Source organism: Eretmochelys imbricata, chromosome 9 (genome assembly GCF_965152235.1).
Source record: "Eretmochelys imbricata isolate rEreImb1 chromosome 9, rEreImb1.hap1, whole genome shotgun sequence".
In the NCBI taxonomy this organism is placed as follows: Eukaryota; Metazoa; Chordata; order Testudines; family Cheloniidae; genus Eretmochelys; species Eretmochelys imbricata.
The window spans coordinates 100,802,519-100,822,489 of NC_135580.1; the positions used below are offsets into that span (position 1 = coordinate 100,802,519).

At 47.8% G+C, this 19,971-nt stretch overlaps 1 protein-coding gene across 5 annotated transcripts in view; it reads right to left on the reverse strand.

The window, feature by feature from the left end:
* The window catches only part of PLS3 (plastin 3), an 86,340-nt gene that overhangs the window by 39,594 nt on the left and 26,775 nt on the right, over window positions 1-19,971 (reverse strand). For 3 of the 5 annotated variants that reach the window (XM_077825635.1, XM_077825636.1, XM_077825638.1), the window contains exon 2: window positions 4,281-4,377. The exons of the other annotated variants lie outside the window; for them this stretch is intronic. The gene's annotated coding sequence lies outside the window, so the exon portion shown is untranslated. The remainder of the gene's footprint in view (window positions 1-4,280; window positions 4,378-19,971) is intronic. 5 annotated transcript variants of the gene reach the window in all.

Below are 19,971 nucleotides of genomic sequence, written 5' to 3' on the forward strand. Positions count from 1 at the left end.
AAGCTGGAAATACTTGGTCTTGATGCATCTGAAGAAGTGGGGTTTTTACCCACGAAAGCTTATGCCCAAATAAATCTGTTAGTCTTTAAGGTGCCACCGGACTCCTTGTTGTTTTTGTGGCTACAGACTAACACGGCTACCCCCTGATACTTGGTCTTTTTACAAATAGTGTTGAATAAAACCTCTGCTAAAGTCTTGATTGTTTGTACAGCTTTGATGCTCTGGACGGTACCTATAAAAAAAACTAACTACATCTGAAGCAATTAGTGGTCTATCAACAGAAGACAGCTTTTGAAAGCTAAGCTTTAAGTACCACACCCATCTCCAAGCTTCCTTGTCAAGTTAAAAGCTCTATCTTGGTTGCAAGCTGACAATGTCCCTGCAAATTCCATTCAGGTTGCACCAAGCTTGTTTTAGAAGTTTATAGAAGTCATAGAATCATAGAATATCAGGGTTGGAAGGGACCTCAGGAGGTCATCTAGTCCAACCCCCTGCTCAAAGCAGGACCAATCCCCAATTAAATCATTCCAGCCAGGGCTTTGTCAAGCCTGACCTTAAAAACTTCTAAGGAAGGAGATTCTACCACCTCCCTAGGTAACGCATTCCAGTGTTTCACCACCCTCCTAGTGAAAAAGTTTTTACTAATATCCAACCTAAACCTCCCCCACTGCAACTTGAGACCATTACTCCTTGTCCTGTCCTCTTCTACCACTGAGAATAGTCTAGAACCATCCTCTCTGGAACCACCTCTCAGGTGGTTGAAAGCAGCTATCAAATCCCCCCTCATTCTTCTCTTCTGCAGACTAAACAATCCCAGTTCCCTCAGCCTCTCCTCATAACTCATGTGTTCTAGACCCCTAATCATTTTTGTTGCCCTTCGCTGGACTCTCTCCAATTTATCCACATCCTTCTTGTAGTGTGGGGCCCAAAACTGGACACAGTACTCCAGATGAGGCCTCACCAATGTCGAATAGAGGGGGACGATCACGTCCCTCGATCTGCTCGCTATGCCCCTACTTATACATCCCAAAATGCCATTGGCCTTCTTGGCAACAAGGGCACACTGACGACTCATATCCAACTTCTCGTCCACTGTCACCCCAGGTCCTTTTCCGCAGAACTGCTGCCTAGCCATTCGGTCCCTAGTCTGTAGCTGTGCATTGGGTTCTTCCATCCTAAGTGCAGGACCCTGCACTTATCCTTATTGAACCTCATCAGATTTCTTTTGGCCCAATCCTCCAATTTATCTAGGTCCCTCTGTACCCTATCCCTGCCCTCCAGCGTATCTACCACTCCTCCCAGTTTAGTATCATCCGCAAATTTGCTGAGAGTGCAATCCACACCATCCTCCAGATCATTTATGAAGATATTGAACAAAACCGGCCCCAGGACTGACCCCTGGGGCACTCCACTTGACACCGGCTGCCAACTAGACATGGAGCCATTGATCACTATCCGTTGAGCCCGACAATCTAGCCAACTTTCTACCCACCTTATAGTGCATTCATCCAGCCCATACTTCTTTAACTTGCTGACAAGAATACTGTGGGAGACCATGTCAAAAGCTTTGCTAAAGTCAAGAAACAATACATCCACTGCTTTCCCTTCATCCACGGAACCAGTAATCTCATCATAGAAGGCGATTAGATTAGTCAGGCATGACCTTCCCTTGGTGAATCCATGCTGACTGTTCCTGATCACTTTCCTCTCACGTAAGTGCTTCAGGATTGATTCTTTGAGGACCTGCTCCATGATTTTTCCAGGGACTGAGGTGAGGCTGACTGGCCTGTAGTTCCCAGGATCCTCCTCCTTCCCTTTTTTAAAGATTGGCACTACATTAGCTTTTTTCCAGTCATCCAGGACTTCCCCCGTTCACCACGAGTTTTCAAAGATAATGGCCAATGGCTCTGCAATCACAGCCGCTAATTCCTTTAGCACTCTCGGATGCAACTCGTCCGGCCCCATGGACTTGTGCACGTCCAGCTTTTCTAAATAGTCCCTAACCACCTCTTTCTCCACGGACGGCTGGCCATCTCTTCCCCATTTTGTGATGCCCAGCGCAGCAGTCTGGGAGCTGATTTTGTTCGTGAAGACAGAGGCAAAAAAAGCATTGAGTACACTTTTTCCACATCCTCTGTCACTAGGTTGCCTCCCTCATTCATTAAGGGGCCCACACTTTCCTTGGCTTTCTTCTTGTTGCCAACATACCTGAAGAAACCCTTCTTGTCACTCTTGACATCTCTCGCTAGCTGCAGCTCCAGGTGCGATTTGGCCCTCCTGATTTCATTCCTACATGCCCGAGCAATATTTTTATACTCTTCCCTGGTCATATGTCCAACCTTCCACTTCTTGTAAGCTTCTTTTTTATGTTTAAGATCCGCTAGGATTTCACCGTTAAGCCAAGCTGGTCGCCTGTCATATTTACTATTCTTTCGAAAAATCGGGATGGTTTGTCCTTGTAACCTCAACAGGGATTCCTTGAAATACAGCCAGCTCTCCTGGACTCCTTTCCCCTTCATGTTAGTCCCCCAGGGGACCCTACCCATCTGTTCCCTGAGGGAGTCGAAGTCTGCTTTCCTGAAGTCCAGGGTCCGTATCCTGCTGCTTACCTTTCTTCCCTGCGTCAGGATCCTGAACTCAACCAACTCATGGTCACTGCCTCCCAGATTCCCATCCACTTTTGCTTCCCCCACTAATTCTTCCCGGTTTGTGAGCAGCAGGTCAAGAAAAGCTCCCCCCCTAGTTGGCTCCTCCAGCACTTGCACCAGGAAATTCTCCCCTACACTTTCCAAAAACTTCCTGGATTGTCTATGCACCGCTGTATTGCTCTCCCAGCAGATATCATTTGACTGGAAGCGTATTTGAAGCTATTTTTAACTGCTCTACCAAACCATAGCACCAAAAACTCTGCAGGAACTGGCCCTTTGGATGGGTGTGGCTTTGCAAGGCTCTCATCTGGGTATAATTCAGCCCACATTTAGTGAGCTAGAAGTCACCAGTATATTTGCTTTGAAGGCAGAGGGATGGGGAAGACTGCTGTACCCTCCTTGCACTACGTCAGCAGAACGTCTGCTGCTCTTGGGGCTCGGTCATCAGCACTTGCCTTGCATTCTCAGCTACACTACCTAAATAGAACACAAGTTGCCCATGACACTAGAGTTCATCCCACTGGCGCGATGGAATTATATAATACAGTGGGCTCCCTTCCAAGCTGTCACCAGCTGGACAGAGTCCCCTGGACCTCACACCCTCATCCGCAGTTATGGTGCATTTTGCCTCATGGGATACCAGAGAAGAGGTGTCCTGCAGGCACCAGACAAACCCAGCACAAAGAAGGGGTAGGCTATTTTTCTGGACACTTCAGACCTAGCCAGATAAAGGCCAGACACAGTAAAAGCAAACTTTTACAGCGTGCTTGGGACTGACACTGCACCTGAAATGCCAGCTCCTGCGACCTCCAAGTGAGGGAGCGTGGAAAGCACTCTGGATGAGGATACGGTTTGGGCTTGGCCATGCATCTGCTTGAACGATCAAACGTTCAGTGTTTAAGCTGTGTCTACACTGCCCAAAGGGCAGGTTGGACAGTGGGGTAAACCAATGCCTGATGGTGCCACATTTGCACAAGAATTTGAGAGAGAGAGAGAAAATTGGCATTTTTACCATGAGATAGGTGGGAGAGGTCATCTGCGGGCAAAGGTACAGTGCTGACCTCTCCCAGTAAGAGGTGGAAGAGCCCCATTAAAGCTGTGCAGCAGGACAGCGAATTAATTAATAGCTAATGCACATTAGTTGCCCTGCTTTTTACCTCAACCCCACCCCCATCCAAGGCAGCGAAGACACGGATGGGAGGCTCTGCTAACCGGAGTCAGAGCATGTGAGCTGGCCATCTAACCCGACCTGGCGGAGAACTTGAGCACAGCAGACACAGCATGAGCACGGGGCAGCAAGGGAAGTCCTTTATGTGAGACAGCCCCGCAAATCAGAGTGAACGTCTCGCTTTTGTGCGGCCCTTTCCATCCGTACCGTGCAAGGCAAGTTACCAGTGAGGCCCCCTCCCAACTTTAACGGCAGGGAAACTGAGGCACGGTGGTGACCTGCCTGCTGGCACAAAGCCAGTCACAGACATAGAGATAGAACGCAGCAGAGGTGGGGCTAAAACCAAGCTCCTCCAGAGTTCCAGTACAATGCCCTGTCTGCTGGGGCATTCTCCCCTGCTTCGTTCCCTCCCTCCCCCCACTTTAGCCTTCTCTTTCCCCAGTTGCCATGCTAGTCTTACCTACCGAGTTATATTTCTGTTGGGGTCAACGTCCCAGCTAGGGCTGCGTAGGAGCAGACTGCGGCCCGATGGAGAATTGCGCTATAGAGCGGTTTCAGGATCTGCAGATGGAAAATACAGGATTCAGCTAGTGAAGCCTCATCTACGTCATTAGCACAATCGTCCCGAACTGGAGCAAGCAAACGGAACTACTCCGGCCTAAGCAACACTCCCCAGCTGGGGACGGAAAGCCCGGAGAGTACATGGCTTTCTACTGCACGTCTGGGCAGAGGCAAGGAATACAAGCAAGGAGTTGGCAGACCAATATCTCCTACCGCTGCCCCATTCCGACTTTGCCACTTGGTGTCATACCAAGTCACTCCCCAGATGTGCACTGGGTCAGAACTCTGTGTCAAACAGTGTACCACTTCTAAACGCACCAGCCACTGAGCTAGGGAGTTATGGCATTAGCCACACAAGCTCAAAGGTACCCCGGGATTTGTATTCACAGCTGTTAAACACCTGGCCTGGTCTTGAACTATTTAATGCTCCTTGCTGCTCCAGCAAACACCCCCTCAGAGCCCTGCTCTTCACTGTAGCCAGCTGGAGCCCTGGGAAATCGGCCCTCGGCTAGACTCAGGTTGACCCTCTGAAGCCAGGTCGGTCTGACTGGTTTGATTAGACAGGCTACGCTCGCTCAGAAGCCCCCTCCTCATACCCCCAAGCTCACCCCTTTCCCCTCACATGCCGCCTGAGCTTGCTGGCTTGCCTGCTACACCTCCCAGCTGTTCGAGGGAGAGCGGTCCGGACCAGCCCTCTCCTCGCTAGCACGTGCAGGGGATCAGAAAGCTAAGCCTGCTCTTCCTTCCAGCCACGTCCCAGTCAGAATCTTCCCTGGAGTGGGGGGGACGACAGGCTGTGGGTCCTCCCCTCCATGCAGCACCCCCACAGCCAGGATCCAGGGGCCCTTTGCCTCAGGCTCTGGGTTAGGAGGAGTCTTTTAAAGGACTGTGGCTACTGCAAACAGACATTCCTGGGGAGGGCAGGAGCAGCAGCAAGGCACGTGGGCACAGCAGATCTACCCGCCACATCCCCGACTTTCCCTGAAGGGTCAAAATCAGGTTTATGGAGGCAGGGACAGCGCAAGAGGGAGAATAGGACCCTAGCTCTCTCTGAAGGGAGTGGGGAGAGAGTGATATCTGTGTGCAGGGGTGGTTTGCAGGTGGAGGGAGGGGCAACAGCCATCACAGTTCCAACACAAAAGACAGCACCGGGCACAGCAAGTGTGGGAGAGCCAGGGCGGGCTGGGTCAGGTTGAGCTGGGGCTTGGCAATGGGGCCCCTGTCCTCCTGGAGGACGACGATTCACCAAAAGCCACAGTGGAGAGATCAGTTCAGATTTTCACAACTGAACTACTAGAGACCATTAGCATGATTCACGAGTGATTAGTCACCGGCTTTCACTGAGCACATGGGATACAAAACCACACACATGCACGTTTTAAGGTTGCGACTTAACCTAGGAAGTAGGAATCCTCCATCAAGCTGGAGGAACCTATGGGCAAACAGTTCCCCAATAGTACAAGCCACTCCTACGACGGCTGGAAGTGCCAGGCAGCATTATGCCACTAGCCATGTGAAGACGTGCACGCCCCGTTTAAAATCCAACGGCTCAGCTTTGGGCGTGTCTGGATCTGCGGCACAGCAGGATTTAGAAAAACCTGCTAACCGGTCTGGGCTAAGGCAAGGAGCTAATAGCAGAAGTTTAAAAGTTCTGCAATATTAAAATTTCTGCACAACATTGTAATGTTAGAGAGTCTAGTACAAGGCAACAACGTACATCCTGACAGCCCACGTTAAACACTTCCGGCTCTAGGTGAAAAACAAGTTCTAACTGCTTCTTGTGGAAGTTGCCTTCTTAGCACCTATAGGCTACTTTAAAAGCCAGGCAACTCCAGTATTCCTAAACGTGCCCCATCATCTTAGTACCTCAGGGTAAAAACTAGCAGGAAGCCAGCATTTACCCATTTACTCCAGTAAGCAAACATAGAGAGAGAGATTTTAAAGCGTAAACAAGCAGTAAGGAAGGAACATGCACCTTCCCCCACCCCATACAATGAGACTCATCTAGGAGCAATGGCTCCCTGAGAAGAGAGCGGCATGTTGCTAATGAGACTTGTGATTTTGAGTTGTCTGGTGGCTTCCTCAAAAAAAAAAAAAAAAAAAAAAAAAATTAGAAGGCAATTAAAACGACCATATTAGCAAGCTCAGGGCACTCCAACCCTGAACGAGGGACTGCATGGACAGCATGCCAGCTGGTTTCACACCCCTCTTTCTTCATTAGTCAGCTGCATGGTAATGGACTACGGCCCTTTCCAGTTTTGTAACCCAGTGACTCCCTTCACTGCTATACGGTACACTCTGCAGTGGCAGCATCTCCCCCTCTGCCCTTTCACTCATGCCTGGCGTCAGTAAAAGCTGCCATTAATTTGCAGAAAGCCTTCCCCTCAGCTCCCAGCCTCAGCCACTGTGTTTCCTGCTGTGAGTTACACCTCCTCCCGTACCTCCATCTTCTCGGAGGAGCACAGGCCCTCTCCAGAAGCTTCTCTCCATGTGGCGAGGATGATGGGACATTGCTCTGCCTTCTTCCCCATCTCCTCGGAAACTCTAGAGAGGGCTGCTCATGCCTGGATGGCCACATGGTCTTTTCAACCATCCGGGGCAAAAGGCCTTTCTACAGAGCAGTTTGAGAAGGCTTCTCTCCATTCCCCAACAATGAAAAGTCACATCTGTGAGGCTTTCATGCCTCCTGCCGTGGGGTTCAGCTTACCCCTCGTATGGCCATACTAGGTCAGAAAGGCCAGCACTGATGCTGCCATATACACACACACACACCCGGAAAAGAGCGGAGTATTTGATGCAAGCTGAAAGCTTGCTTTTTCTATTCCTCTCAGCTAAAAGGGAGCCAGGTGTGCTGGGCGTGAGGCCTAGTAGAGGATGACATCTCTGGGGAGGTAGCTGTTGCTTTGGGCCAGAGGTTAAATGCCAGGTTTGCAGACATCTGAGAGGGCGGGGAGAGTTTGCCCCCTGGCTACCAGCAATTACAGTACATACTTGCAAAGGCTCCTCAGATTCCTTTGATTCAGGTCCAGCCGGAGATAATTATCTGGGGTTTTATTGCCAACAAGATCGGTCCTGACATGAGAGTGTGGAGCTCTGCCCTGCACATGCGACTGATCAGACACTCGTTTCCCCAGACACCAGAAGCGGTCAGCGAGCCATTGCCAGCACATGAAAACCTATGATGTGACCTGTCCTCTCATTCTTGGTATCACCATTTGGAAGTCTGAAGTCTACAGTGTGTTTCCTTGTTTACCAAATCCTTTCCCAGCCTCAGGAGGAGCACGTTCGTTTGTTACTGCAGGATTACTCAAAGGTCCTAGGCTGCTGGCACAAAAAGAGAAACTGAGCTATTAGCTTTGGGGAAAGGAAAACCAGTGGTCTGGTCTGTTCTGTTCAGTCCCTCTGGGGCACCTGGCACTGGCCACTGTCGGAAGACAGGATACTGGGCTAGATGGATCCTTTGGTCTGACCCAGTCTGGCCGTTCTTATGTTCAGTGACATGGACTCTCCAGGGACAATGGCCAAAATCTCGCATCTGTCCATGTGTAAATGGGAAAAGTTTCTGGCGACCTGGCCAGCATTTCCTCTGTGCTTGGGTCTGGTGTCGAAGCGTTAAGCAAGCACTCGTTCCTGGGCAGGCACAGCTTTGCTTGCAGTCACTGTACTTCCGGCCCTTCGTTCGTTGTTTGGAAGTGCTTTAAACATCCCTAGAGTATTGTCAGAGAAACAAAATTCTGCATACAGAAGCCAGTGCACATCAAGTTTCAGGTCTATGAATTTCAGCTCTGTTCCCAAATGAAGTTTTGTAGAGTTTAAGATCAGAAGAAACCATTTGATCTGAGCTCCTGTATATCACAAGCCATTAAATTTCACCCAGTTACCCCTAAGTTTAGTCCAATGAGTTTAGTTAGACTAAAGCAGATCAGGTGTCAGAAGAATGACCTGCTGTGTCACAGGCAGAGAACAGGACAGACAAAGCTACCACCAACATCTGAGTCCCCTGCCATGGCAGAGAACTCAGTAGGTAAGAAATGCCCAGATGATCCCATCAGGCAACCCGCACCCCACCTTGCAGAGGAAGGCAAAAATCTCCCGGGCCTCTGCCAATCCAACACGGGGGGAAATTCGTTCCCAACCCCAAATCTGTTGGTCAGTATAGAATCACAGAATCATAGAACTGGAAGGGACCCTCGAAAGGTCATCCAGTCCAGTCCCCTGCACTCATGGAAGGACTAAGTATTATCTAGACCATCCCTGACAGGTGTTTGTCCAACCTGCTCTTAAAAATCTCCAATGATGGAAATTCCACAACCTCCCCAAGCAATTTATTCCAGTGCTTAACCACCCTGACGGTTAGGAAGTTTTTCCTAATGTCCAACCTAGACTGCCCTGGCTGCAATTTAAGCCCATTGCTTCTTGTCCTACCCTCAGGTTAACAAGAACAATTCACCTCCCTCTTCCTTGTAACAACCTCTTATGTACTTGAAAACTGTTATGTCCCCACTCAGTCTTCTCTTCTACAAACTAAACCAAATCCAGTTTTTTCAATCTTCCCTCATAGGTCATATTTTCTAGGCCTTTAATCATGTTTGTTGCTCTTTTCTGGACTTTCTCCAATTTGTCCACATCTTTCCTGAAATGTGGCGCCCAGAACTGGACACAATACTCCAGTTGAGGCTTAATCAGCGTGGACTAGAGTGGAAGAATTACTTCTCATGTCTTGCTTACAACACTCCTGCTAATACACTTTTTGCAATAGCGTTACACTGTTGACTCACATTTAGCTTGTGATCCACGAGGACCCCCAGATCCCTTTCCGCAGTCCTCCTTCCTAGGAAGTCATTTCCGATTTTGTACGTGAGCAACTGATTGTTCCTTCCTAAATGGAGTGCTTTGCATCTGTCCTTATTGAATTTCATCCTAATTACTTGAGACCATTTCTCCAGATCATTTTGAATTTTAATCCTATCCTCCAAAGCACTTGCAACCCCTCCCAGCTTGGTATTGTCCACAAACTTTATAAGTGTACTCTGTATGCCATTATCTAAATAACTGAAAGATATTTAACAGAACCGGACCCAGAACTGATCGCTGTAGGCCCCCACTTGGTATTTCCCTGAGCATATGAGCAAGACACCAGTTGGGCATCTAAAAAGGATTTCTGTACTGCCTCCGAGCGCTGACCCACCCCACCTTGTATCCCATGTCTACCTGTGGCCAATCTCTGATGCTTCAGAGGAAGGTGAGAAAATCAAATGCATGTACTTTGGGAGAGACATTCCTTCCTGACTCCTGCAGGCAATCGGCCGAAGCTCTGAAGCATGAGATTTTATTATAGTTACCTTCATTTCTGATGTTTTCTACCAGCACTAGTTACAGCTGGAAGTGTTCAAATTTCTATTTTTTTTTAAATAATTGATGTACATCAATGTTTATTTCATCATTATCAATTTAAATTTTCACAGTTGCAGGAAATTGGGGGGGGGGGGTCTATTAGTTATTTAATGACAGATTTTAAGATTCAAAAAGAGTTAAAGCTCTAAAACCATTAAAACAATCTGTCAACATCACACGTCAAAATATGGCAAGTATATATTCTTAAATCCAACTCAACGTTCCCAAGCAGCACGGCTCTTCCTTTGCCCATCTGTAAAATTGCTATCAGTGGAAATGGTTTTTCGTGTATGTGTGCGCATGCCTGTGTGTTCAGTGAAATCCGTGTTTACCGCGAAAAATATCATCCTTCCAACACCTAGCTATTGTGAGCATCTTGCGGCCAATGCAGGCAGTCCTCTTTTCCCCATTAAGGAAGGGAATAACCGAGTACTCATTACAGGTTTCAAGGCCAGAAGGGACCTCGGAGACGTTCTGCCGCTGAGCAGCGCGGGACCATTTGAAGTTTCTTCTAAAGATGCTGAGCCAGCTCTAAATTGAATTCCACGCTTATCTGTACTTTTTAAATCCACTGCTCCCTGTTTCTGCAGCGGCTCAGATGGTTAACTCTGATTTAATGTCAGTTAGAACTTGGTTTATGGGACAATTTATAAACTTTAAAAAATCCCATTGTTTGTCCCAACTGTCTCCCTCCCCCTTCACCCACTCCCAATTTTCCTGCTTCCTGGAACTAGGAAGTACTCTCACAATGGGAATAAAAGTACTTGGATTTGTTTACACTGAGCTTTTGTCTCCGGCCAGATATGCAGGGACTCCCAGAGCTCTCCATAGGTATGCCTACCCTTCAGCAAAACACCCGGCACCAGGCTCAGGGCCCAGCTCAGTTGACTGGTGCTCATAGGGCTTGGGCTGCAGTACTAAAGATAGCAGCCTAGACATTCAGGCGTGGGCTGGAGCCCAGGTCATGGGGTTTCATATCCTGTGCTCCTGCCCAAGCGTCTAGCCCCACAGCCACAGTCCAAGTCAGCCAACAAAGGCCTGCTGTGGCTACGCTGCAGGTCTTTCACTGCAGTGTAGACGTGCCCCAAGAGGCAAACAGGTGAAAGTGGCATGGGACACACGGGCAGGGAGCATCCAGAGGAGAATCAAATCCAATAAGGTCACCTAGAGTATGTTGACAAACGTCACCTTTCCATGAACCCTGCCAGGGTGCAGCTGGCAAACCACTGAAGACAAGCACACCAAGAGAGGCAGAGACCTGCTCTGCTGCTGCTCTGCTGATTTGCGTGTAGACTGGAAGATATTTCGCTCCCGAGACTATAGCGCTAGCTTCCAATATCCGGGGGATCTGCCAAATTCATCAGGGGAGTTGAAATACAGTTTGGAGTTGGTCGCGGCAAGCCCTGCCAGGGCACTGGCAGGGGATCACGACAGGATTTGGAGCCATGTCACTATGGGACAGAGCGCTGCAGGAGTTCCACCATGCAGATGCACTTTCCCCCAGCAGCCGGGGATTATCGAAATAGCTCTCCTGCTGGGATGTTTCTACCAGAGCTCACTTTTCCGCCGATAGGTTCTGGGAGAGATTTTTGCAGTGTTGGAGTGGATGCACTGGGGCTCCTTCAAGAACAAGGATTTGTTTGGGGCAGTGTGAGATGGAGGGACGGAGACCAAAGGGTGGAATCCCCCAAGCCCTCTTGCGTGTGAGCTGCAAACAGGCTTTTCCGGATGTCCCTGGGAACTCCCCACACTCAAACTTATCTCCCGGAGAGAAAAAACAAAAAGCTGATTTGGTAAGTCCAGAATCCTCACTTTGGGGAGCTGGTCGAGAAGGAGTGTTGGCTTCTCCATGCAGTCTTGGAGAAAACCCAGGCTGGGGGCAGACTTGCCACCACTTATTCTAGGAAGGGCTCAGACAGTTCCTATTACTCGAAGATTTCTATGACACAAGCAAGCCTTGCCAATGTACAGCTATATCCATTGGCTATACAATCAGCAAGATTGGGTCCAGTGCTGGAGACTGTGAAACTCAAGCCATTAGGCACAGAGACATTTAGCATTAGCTCAGCTGGCAGGAAATCCCAACCGGAGCAATTAAGTAGTTAATAAAGCTCATGTTAAAAGCACAATTACTCCTGGGAATGCAGCCACAGGCCCCACCTAGCACCCTCACTGTGCTGTTGTCAGAGGCAGGGAAGTCGGAGGAGAGATCAGTCACACCTGCTGCACGCAATCTGTAGCTTCACAGCAGCTCTTTGTCTGGTTGGCAGAGATGGAGAGCAGAGGGAGGTTGAGGAGAGAAGGTTGCTCAATGCTGTGTGCTCTACCCCCGACACGCAATGCGGGACAGGACCCTGCTCACTCCAAACGTGGAGCAGCAGAAGCTCTCCTGGGGGAATTCACCTGGCACACTGAGAGCAAGGAGGCTGCACCTAGGGGTGAGCAGCAGTTGTTCAGAAACGAAGACTGGGGCTACAGATACGTGTCCCAGTATTACCTCTTCGCCTGCTGCCTGACAGATGGCACCAGCACATCTCTCCAGGAAGGGCCAGAGAGAGGGGAGGATGAAGCACTGTCCGGTGGGAATCCTCAAAGGCAGAGAGACTCTGGCTGCATCTTTTAGACTCAGGCCTCAGGACAGCCAGATCCAGATGGCCAGCCACGCCCCGGGGATTCGGCCTCCCAGTAAAAGCTCCCTTCGTTTCCTATCAGCAGGCCCCTCTGGTGACAGCGTGCAGATAATTTCCCACCCTGGTGGCAGAGAGACAGGAGAGTGCTAGAGAGACGGCGGAAGTTGACTATGCAGGAACCGGTTACAGCCCTGTTTATTAAGACTCATGCTAACCCCTTGAAAAGTTAAACCCAGAAATCAATCTGCACAAGAGGGGGCGAAGCAGGGAAGTGGAGAGACAGACACGGCGACAGCATCTACAGCTTCCCACCACCGCCCACCCAAGCGGGAGCTGAAGCAGGGCCACAAGCTGCAGCAACAAGCTGAGCCACTGAAGCCCATCAGGTGAGGAGCGCTCTTTCCTGTCGGCATCATGACTCCCCGCCTGCAAGCGGCGCTTAGCTCCGTGTAACTTACATCATGCCGGGGGTGGCTTATTCACACCCCTGAGCGACAAATTATACTGACAACCTGTCATGCAGACAAGCCCTTCAAAAGAACACCTGCACTGGGGAGTAATAGAAGTACGGAGTACCTACAGACAGTGCTACCTTGAAAGGAAGGGAGCTGTTTCCACGAATAACGGGGAGAAGATGGAGTGAATAGGTTAGATTATCATTTGCCAACTGTAAATAAATCTAGTACCTTAAGTGGTAGGATGATCATACTCCAAAAACTTCAATATAAACAAAGTATTCAGAATCTGTATAGCATGCAGCAGAAACCAGTTAAACTATTGCTCTAACTCAATCTTAAGAGACCTGCTTGCCAACTATTTCCGAAACATTATAGTTTAGCTAACGTCTATATTTTAGCAAAGCAGCCACTCCCGCATTAACGCATGGGCCATCTGAAAAACAAAACCTGCTAAATTGTTTTCCTTGACACTGGATTACAAGAAGACTTATTCACATCAACTGTGAAAATACAGTGGCAGTCTTTCCTGTTAACTGAACTCATGGCTTCACGTACTGCAAGGAGCAGGTGCTCATTTCAAGACATCTCCCATGGCGGCGTGTGGGGTGGGGAGACAAACTGTTGATTCTGTCTGGAATTTATAACACCTGATCTCACCAGGTTTCAGCTCCTTTCTCAGGCGGAGTGTGGGAAGGGAGGAGAGAGGGAAAGGATGTTCTTGTCGTTAAAAGAAAAAGGAGGACTTGTGGCACCTTGGAGACTAACCAATTTATTTGAGCATAAGCTTTCGTGAGCTACAGCTCACTTTAAATGGGTTAGTCTCTAAGGTGCCACAAGTCCTCCTTTTCTTTTTGCGAATACAGACTAACACGGCTGCTACTCTGAATCTTGTCGTTAAGGCGCTGGTATTCAGCAGGTGCTTGCACCTTAGGCAAGTCTCATTCTCCCTCTGTGGGCAGTGTTTCCTTCCTCCCAGCAACCGTCTGGAATGGAAACTGTTCGAGCAGGAAGCCTCTCTGACTAAGCGTACGGAGAACACCGAGCACAGCAGGGCCTCCAGGTGCTGGGTGACACAGGCACTTCCCTCCTTGACAAAGGTGAATCAGACTACATTGCCTCCTCCCAGAAGCCTCTGGCCCCCACGCATCAGATCCTAAGCATTTCCTGACCCTTTGGGTTCCAAGCAGCTGCTCTTCCCTGGAGATTCCCCAGCTTGACCTGGCCAGCATTCAGCGTACAGGGAACTCATTCTTTCTGGCTATGGAATGAGAGGACACTGCCTCCCCCAATCCTGTCCTCCCCATCCCACCCCCAGAGCTGCCACAAAACCATACCCTAGCACAGCCTGGTCTCTAGACAGGAAATTTGCCTCTCTAAAGGCTCACAAGAAGCTAGACTCTAAGCACTGCTCCTCCGGTGTAATTCTAGAGAGCACAACACCAGTAACGGAACCAGGGACCTCCAGAGCAAGAAACAGGAGTCTCCAGAGACTGAGCCAGGCTCTCTAGCTGGGGGCTGTAACTCCTATCTTCTGAACGGGGCACAAGGGGGAAATGACCAGCCTGTGGGTTACGCTCACATGCCAACACAATGGGTTGAACCCAAGAGGTCTTGATTTTATTTATCCATACTTCGGAGCACGTTCTCTCCTACACAGAGATCCCACAGGACTATGTTAATGTGCATGAGACATCTTCCAGTTTGTGCCAGCAGGGTCTAGACAGGGCCATGGCCCTAATGTGTTGTGCTCTCTCTCGAACGCTCAGCCTTGTTGAGCACACTGTGGCACAATGTACACAAGCCCTTAGACACTGCTTACCCCATCCCTGCAAACAAGCTTATTTAATTCATAACTGAGTGTTGTTCCATTCCCGGCCCGTAAAGGAGTTAGACTACAGCAAGTTTCAGCAACTGCTTTCATGTCTCCATTTGTGTAACCCTTTTCAAAAATATAGAAACACTCTCCAAGCATTTTTTCGAACAAGATCTGATCAATTTGAGTGTCAAACAGAAGCAGTCTTCAAGCTGTAAAGCCAGGAACAAAATGCCACCATATTAGAGATTTGTACCCATTATGCAGATTACAAACAATACATTTTAACAGAAAAACGCCACACAGTGAATACATTCCTGAACTAGAAACAAGCCACTGTGAAACCCAAGAGACCATTATCATGACCAAGAACTTACTGTATTTTCAGGGGTTTAAGAAGAATTTCAGCTGACAGCTTCCTTACTAGAGAGAGACGCTGATCAAAAGGGCATAGATTAGATATGGGAGGAAAACAAGAACTTGATTTTGAGGGAAGAGAGACCATTCAGCCAATAGAAAGAATTCTCTCCCCTTGGTACCAAAAAGAACTAAAGAAAGCAAAAAGGAAAATAACTTCTTGCCTAGGATGGTTCTTCTAAAAAAACAACCACACACAACTGAGCACTTCTTTGTAATCCTCTCAAGATTAGTGGAGGGGAGGGCAATACTGAAAGAGCAACGATGCTCCTTTACTGCAGAGAGGCTGTTAAGGAGGAGACAGAATCTTTAATCGAAGCAGATAAAAAAAAAGGTTAGACTGAAGTACCGAACAGCAGAAAAACTCTGCCAGCCTTTCCCTCCCAAAAAGATTGCAAACCTTTGTGAAATTAAATTTGTATCTGCTGTAGTGAAATTAAGTTTTCCTTAAAGACAGCAAGGCGTTCCACTCTCCTCCCCAGAGTAAATTAATTACAAAGGAGGAAAGGCACAGGGAGCCAAGGGAATATACTTGCCAACACAGTCATGCCCAAGGCAAGATCAGCCAAGCTCTGCTGCTACAGAGAAGAGAGGCAGCTGTGAACCTTTGTGAGATGCACCAGAAGTTAATGGATATTAAGGCCAGAAGGAACCATTATGACCTAGTCTAACCTCCTATATAACAGAAGCCAGAGAATTTCACCCAGTGATTGTTGCATCAAACCCATAACCTCCAGCTGTATGCCTCGAGGAGAGCTGCTCTAACTTTAAAAGCCTCAATTGACAGAGCATCCACCACATCTACAGGTAATCATAGAATCATAGAATATTAGGGTTGGAAGGGACCTCAGGAGGTCATCCAGTCCAACCCCCTGCTCAAAGCAGGACCAATTCCCAACTAAATCATCCCAGCCAGGGCTTTGTCAAGCCTGACCTTAAAAACTTCTAAGGAAGGAGATTCCGCCACCTCCCTAGGTAACGCATTCCAGTGTTTCACCACCCTCCCAGTGAAAAAGTTTTTCCTAATATCCAACCTAAACCTCCCCCACTGAAACTTGAGACCATTACTCCTTGTCCTGTCATCTGCTACCACTGAGAACCGCCTAGATCCATCCTCTTTGGAACCCCCTTTCAGGTAGTTGAAAGCAGCTATCAAATCCCCCCTCATTCTTCTCTTCTGCAGGTTAAACAATCCCAGCTCCCTCAGCCTCTCCTCATAAATCATGTGTTCCAGCCTCCTAATCATTTTTGTTGCCTTCTGCTGGACGCTTTCCAATTTTTTCACATCCTTCTTGTAATGTGGGGCCCAAAACTGGACACAGTACTCCAGATGAGGCCTCACCAATGTCGAATAGAGGGGAACGATCACGTCCCTCGATCCGCTGGCAATGCCCCTACTTATACATCCCAAAATGCCATTGGCCTTCTTGGCAACAACGGCCCACTGTTGACTCAGATCCAGCTTCTCATTCACTGTAACCCCTAGGTCCTTTCCTGCAGAACTGCTGCCGAGCCATTCGGTCCCTAGTCTGTAGCGGTGCATGGGATTCTTCCTTGCTAAGTGCAGGACCCTGCACTTGTCCTTGTTGAACCTCACCAGATTTCTTTTGGCCCAATCCTCTAATTTGTCTAGGGCCCTCTGTATCCTATCCCTACCCTCCAGCGTATCTACCTCTCCTCCCAGTTTAGCATCATCTGAAAGCTTGCTGAGAGTGCAGTCCATGCCATCCTCCAGATCATTTATGAAGATACTGAACAAAACAGGCGCCAGGACCGACCCTTGGGGCACTCCACTTAATACCAGCTGCCAACTAGACATGGAGCCATTGAGCCCAACAATCTAGCCAGCTTTCTATCCACCCTATAGTCCATTCATCCAGCCCATATTACTTTAACTTGCTGGAAAGAATACTGTGGGATACCGTATCAAAAACTTTGCTAAAGTCAAGGAATAACATGTCCACTGCTTTCCCCTCATTCACAGAGCCAGTTATCTTGTTATAGAAGGCAATTAGGTTAGTCAGACATGACTTGCCCTTGGTGAATCCATGCTGACTGTTCCTGATCACTTCCCTCTTCTCTAAACGCTTCAGAATTAATTCCTTGAGGACCTGCTCCATGATTTTTCCAGGGACTGAGGTGAGGCTGACTGGCCTGTAGTTCCCCGGATCCTCCTCCTTCCCTTTTTTAAAGATGGGCACTACATTAGCCTTTTTCCAGTTGTCCGGGACCTCCGCCGATCACCATGAGTTTTCAAAGATAATGGCCAATGGCTCTGCAATCACATCTGCCAACACCTTTAGCACTCTCGGATGCAGCGCGTCTGGCCCCATGGACTTGTGCTCGTCCAGCTTTTCGAAATAGTCCCGAACCACTTCTTTCTCCACAGAGGGCTGGTCACCTCCTCCCCATCCTGTGCTGCCCAATGCAGTAGTCTGGGAGCTGACCTTGTTCGTGAAGACAGAGGCAAACAAAGCATTGAGTTCATTAGCTTTTTCCACATCCTCTGTCACTAAGTTGCCTCCCTCATTTAGTAAGGGGCGCACACTTTCCTTGACTTTCTTCCTGTTGCTAACATACCTGAAGAAACCCTTCTTGTTACTCTGAACATCTCTTGCTAGCTGCACCTGAAAATGGCACTGTCATAAATATAAAGGGAAGGGTAAACACCTTTAAAATCCCTCCTGGCCAGAGGAAAAACCCTTTCATCTGTAAAGGGTTAAGGAGCTAGGATAACCTCGCTGGCATCTGACCAAAATGACCAATGAGGGGACAAGATACTTTCAAAGTTGGAGGAGGGGGGAGAAACAAAGGCTCTCTCTGTCTGTGTGATGCTTTTGCCGGGAACAGAAAGGAATGGAGTCTCAGAACTTAGTAAGTAATCTAGCTAGAGATGCGTTAGATTCTGTTTTGTTTAATGGCTGATAAAATAAGCTGTGCTGAATGGAACGTATATTCCTGTTTTTGTGTCTTTTTGTAACTTAAGGTTTTGCCTAGAGGGATTCTCTATGTTTGGAATCTGATTACCCTGTAAGGTCTTTACCATCCTGATTTTACAGAGGTGATTCTTTTACTTTTTTTCTTCAATTAAAATTCTTCTTCTAAAAACCTGACTGCTTTTTTCATTGTTCTTAAGATCCAAGGGTTTAGGTCTGTGTTCACCTATGCAAATGGGTGAGGATTTTTATCAAGCCTTCCCCAGGAAAGGGGGTGTAGGGTTTGGGGAGGAAAGATGTTTCCAAGCAGGCTCTTTCCCTGTTATATATTTGTTAGACGCTTGGTGGTGGCAGCAATAAAGTCCAAGGGCAAAAGGTAAAATAGTTTGTACCTTGGGGAAGTTTTAACCTAAGCTGGTAAAAATAAGCTTATGGGGTTTTCATGCAGGTCCCCACATCTGTACCCTAGAGTTCAGAGCGGGGTAGGAACCTTAACAGGCACCATTAGTCAAAGTGACAGCTTCTGTTTAAGTATTTATAACTAGTGTATTATGGCTTTCAAATAAGCCATAGGGCTATTTTTCCACTATGAAACTTCTATGGAAGATTAGTGTATTTCAGCCTCAGACATCAACGCTTCCTAACCTACAATGCCAGATGCCTTCCATTCACTAAAGCACTGTTTCATATCATGCCAGCAATGTGTATTTAAATAAATGATCAGAGGGGTACTGACTCCGGTTTGCTGTAATCCTCTGAAAAAGAGCATTTGGACTCCAGAGCCAGTAGTATTCCCAGATACTCCCTTAAAAACTTGTTCTTCTTGCTTAGATCCTTCATATACAGAAGCAGATGCATAGAGCTACCAGCACTAAATGTTTAGCACCTTTCAGCAAGTTACAGTGGAATGCAAGCTTAAATGGTACTAGCATTTCAACATTGCAGAAAGCCATTTAAAATTATTAAACTACGGTAAGTGCTTGCGGGGGAGGGTGGAAGGGAAGACCACAGTCCAGCTAGTTTTTAAAAAAGAGTTATGTCTTGTCACTTCACTCTCTAACAAAGACAACTAATGAACACTGAATTATATTTACATCACAGCACTCCAAACAAACGAGACACAGCTAACATACAGTGATATTTGATCAGGAGCACAGAAGAAAACCATGTTCGCTAGGATTTGGTTTTCTTCGGCTAAAGCTACTTGCTTTGCATATCAGGCTACAGCATCAGAAGCTACTACAAAAAATAAGGGAAAGGCATCTCTCTCAAGCATGCACAAATTCATGTACAAACTACCAGCATCCAGGGCTACCAGGAAATGTAGTAAATTCAAGCTGAGGTTATAATGCTGGCTCACAGAATAAGACATCCTTACCTTTCCTCCTCCTGTTCTGAGAGGAGAGCAACCCTGCTCCCTTGCATAGTCCTGGGACTAATGGCACCTCACCCAGACCCACGCCCAGAAAGTTAATCTGGAAATCCAGCATTCCTCTTACAATTGCAATTCTAAACAGCAAGTTACAACACTTCCTGCCAGCAAATGAGAACATGCTGACCGAATACTACCACTTAAAATACTCTTCCTGAGAAGCTAGCATTACACTCCAAAACATTTACAAAAAAGTGGCATATTTCTCCCACATCCACAACAGCCACTTCTATCACTGCCTCTCCAGAACCTTACGAGTGTACGCAGTTCAACACTGGCCTGTGTACTTTGTAATAAATATATTAATAAAAAGTCCAGCTACTTTTAAAGCACAAACCCACGCTGTTTGTCCTATAACACGACAGACAGGCTTCACATCAGACATCACAAGCAAAAGGCAAGTTACCAAGCAAGCATTTTTTATTACATTGACTTGATCTCTGACTTGATGCACAGAAATACAAACCCCATCAAGGATAAGTGAGGCAGGTTTTATACACTATTCATGTTAAGA